Source organism: Crocuta crocuta, unplaced genomic scaffold (assembly GCF_008692635.1).
Source record: "Crocuta crocuta isolate KB4526 unplaced genomic scaffold, BGI_CrCroc_1.0 scaffold336, whole genome shotgun sequence".
Taxonomy (NCBI): Eukaryota; Metazoa; Chordata; class Mammalia; order Carnivora; family Hyaenidae; genus Crocuta; species Crocuta crocuta.
In genome coordinates, this window is record NW_027527943.1 from 329,851 (window position 1) to 333,193 (window position 3,343).

At 55.8% G+C, this 3,343-nt stretch overlaps 1 long non-coding RNA gene and 2 other non-coding genes across 4 annotated transcripts in view; 2 read left to right on the top strand and 1 right to left on the bottom strand.

Moving 5' to 3' along the window:
* Positions 1–339: 339 nt before the first annotated feature.
* On the top strand, positions 340–412 carry TRNAR-UCG (transfer RNA arginine (anticodon UCG)). Its single transcript has one exon. It is a non-coding gene; the product is annotated as a tRNA-Arg (tRNA).
* Positions 413–2,732: 2,320 nt separating this feature from the next.
* The window catches only part of LOC144221867 (uncharacterized), a 30,302-nt gene continuing 29,691 nt past the window's right edge, over positions 2,733–3,343 (top strand). For both annotated transcript variants that reach the window (XR_013332215.1, XR_013332216.1), the window contains exon 1: positions 2,733–2,853. This is a non-coding gene — a long non-coding RNA (uncharacterized LOC144221867). The remainder of the gene's footprint in view (positions 2,854–3,343) is intronic.
* Positions 3,173–3,265, bottom strand: TRNAI-UAU (transfer RNA isoleucine (anticodon UAU)). Its single transcript is given in 2 exon segments — positions 3,173–3,208; positions 3,228–3,265. It is a non-coding gene; the product is annotated as a tRNA-Ile (tRNA).

Consider the following 3,343-nt stretch of genomic DNA (forward strand, 5'->3'; position numbering starts at 1 on the left):
GCTGCTCTTCCTGCTTCCAGGAGCGCAGGCCCAGGAGGCCCTGGATCCCGCCCTACCTGACGCTGTCCCCGCGGTGTTGGGGCGGAGCGAGTGGTCGCGGGAGGGGCTCGCTGCCCCCCTCCTGGTCGCTTTCCTTTTCTCCCAGGGCGTCCCCGTTCTGCACCCTCAAGATGACCTGAGAGTCTGTGGCCCTGATCACAGAGGGACGTCCAGTCCTTTTCTTCCGTCTCCACAGCTGCGGGCAGCGCGGCGGCCGACGGCGGTGCGGGCAGGGGCCCGGGGAGGGCGGNGTCTAGACTCGCAACATTTGTTGTAGCTTTTGTGGCAGGAGAACTGTTGGACCACGTGGCCTAATGGATAAGGCGTCTGACTTCGGATCAGAAGATTGAGGGTTCGAATCCCTTCGTGGTTGCTCCTCCCTTTTTCACACTCACATCTCTGTGGACCCTCCAGTCCCCGGAAGGATGAGCGACACAGGTGAGCGGGAGACGCGCCAGCCGGGTCCCCTCCCCCCGCCCCCCCGCGCCAGGCAGGTGCCCAGGTTGTGTGGGATGGGAGGTCAGCCAGCGGNGAGAGAGAGAGAGAGAGAGAGAGAGAGAGAGAGGAAAGCTACTGCCAAAGTGCCAAGACCCTGGCCGAACAAGCCTGAGTGTTTAGACGAAGTGACAAACGTAGGCCGCGTGGCGTGTCAAGGGAGCGTCACGAGGAGCATCAGTTGTGAACACTCTCAACCTATGAAAGTTGTGAATTAGTTGTCGCCAGTCCTCGCGCTGAGAAGGTCCCGTGTCCCGCGGCCGACCGAGGACTTCCTCAAACGGTTCAAAGAAGAAATAAATCTGATCAGACGTAACTCGGGGCCTGGACCCGGGTCCACCCCCCCCCAACACCGTTCGGTCGGGGAAGAGAGTGGGGAGGTCTGACCTGTTAGCAGATGGCCCAGGACCCCCGCCTCCACCTGCGGGCTCTTCACCCCTTTCCCGCGCACCTGCCTTGGGGGGAGGCCCCTGAGCCCGCCGTGCATCCCGCACCCCCGAGGTGCCCGGGCATCAGCCCCCGCACAGCCGGGCCGACGCTCCCTGCTCCTGCCGCGGGGCGAGCCCAGGGCGGGTAGGGGATGCTTCCACAGTGTAGGGGCAAGACCCCCAATTACGTTTGCAGAAGGCCATAATGAGATTGTTTTCCAGTTAATGTACATTTATTTTATTTATTTTATTTAGCTAGTGTACATTTTAAATGGCTTTATGAGGCATAATTCGCTTAAAATAAACTTCATATATGTAGACATATGTGTGAGTGTGACAGAGCTCATGAAGCCATCACCACAATAAAAGTAAATGAACACAGACATCACCCCCCAAAATGTCCATCAATGCCCTTCTGTAATCCCCGTCCCCTCCCACAAGCACAGCTTCCTGTCATTATGTTTGCAGTGTTATGAAACATTCCATAACTTGTAGTTATTAGGAATGTTTGTTAATGAAATCCTACAATATGGGTTCTCTTTATTCTTTCACTCACATCATTATTTTGAGATTCATCCATGATGCTTGTATCAATAATTTACTTCTTTTCATTGCTAGCTAGTATTCCGTTATATGGACATACCGTAGTTCATCCATCTGGCTGCTGCTGAGTATTTACATTATCTCCAGTTATGAATAAAGCTGCTCTGAACAGTTGTGTATAAGCCTTTGTATGGATATATTCTTTCATTTTTCCTGGATAATTACCTACCAGTGGAGTGGCTGGGCCATATAATTTTGGAGTATCTAACCTCTGGCAAGAGCAGAGAGGACCCAATGCTTAGGACAATGAGAAGATCCCCCAAGTAATAATCGGCTAACTTATCTTGGGTTCTTATTCTGTGTTAAGTGCTTTTATCAGTCATCTATATCATTGTAACAAATGTCACCCAAATTTACTGGCTTAAAACAATAATTGTTTCTTACCTTTTTTTCCCTACAACTTTGCAGGCCAACAGTCTGGGCTTTGCTGTGGCCAGTCCCCGATTGCAGTCGTCTGCCGGTCTGACTAGGGCCGGATGGTCCAAAGGTCCCCAGCCACATGTCTGGGGAGTCAGGGCGATGGCTGGCATGGCAGCGCCCCTCTCTCCATGTGACCACCCCCTCTGGGAGGTCAGCTGGGACTTCGGCCAGTAGTGGGCCCCAGGGCCCCCAGAGGACAGGAGGGGAGGCCGCAGCGCGGGTCAAGGCCTCACCTTGGAACTCCTGCACAATCATTTCCAGAGCGCTGTGTCGGTCAGGGTCACTCACACGATCAGCCCGCGTCCAGGAGGGAGAGGGGCAGACCCTGCGTCTTGATGGGAGAGACTGCGAGATCACACTGTGAAGGGACACGCTGGAGATGGAAGGAATTTGTGGCGAATTAATCGATAATTGCGTCTTTAACGCTGGACACAACTCTGTGAAGAACCTCTATTGGTATGTCCGTTGTCCGTGTTGGTAAGTAAATTATCCACGATCGCTTCTTTATCCAGTGTTCATCTAAGTTGGTCTGTGAGCCTGGTTGTGAACCTACCTGTGCAGGGTGGACGGGGGGGGGCGTGGACACTGCAAACCATCCCGCGCCTGGAGAACAGCAGGTGCTCAGCCTCTGCGCGGGGGGAGCGTCACACGTCCCCGGGGGGCTGGGCACTGTGTCTCCAGGCAACACTTCACACCCAGACGGTGACGTCACCTGGGCCGCACGCGGGGGTTCCGACGCCCCTCGGAGGCGGTGACGGGCAGTTCATTTTCTGAGCCTGAGCACCTGTGTCGTCAGCGCAAACCGCAGGCACCGCGGACCCGAGCGGCGAGCCCCCCCGACCAAGCCCAGAGGAGCGAAGAAACCAAGGTAAGGAAACAGGTGCAAAGCAGATTTTCCACTGAAATACTTATTTTTTAAAAAGCTGATTTTGTGCAGTTAAAAAATTAGGAGTATTTTGCAGTGTTTTTATAATTTCTGTGTGTACTGGGCCCTGGGCGAGTCTCTGATGCTCTGAGCAATTCTCCCGGCCACCGTCAACCACTAGCTGCGGCGACAATCGCGGGGTGCCCGCCCTGCAGGCCCAGGCTGGGGGCTCGAGGAGGACGTGCGTCTCCGCGGCTCTCCCCGAAAGGCGCCCCCTCTGCTCCCGGGAATGCCTTCGGGCCGCAGGCAGAGCGGTAAAAGCTGCTCCAGGTGAGGCTCGAACTCACAACCTCGGCATCGCTCACCGGCCACTGTCTTATAAGTGCCGCGCGCTAACCGATTGCGCCACTGGAGCCGCGCGGGTGTGCGGCGCGGAGGTGTCGTTAATGTAGGTGCGCGGCCGAAGGCGGCATCGTCCGCGGGAGGGGAGCCG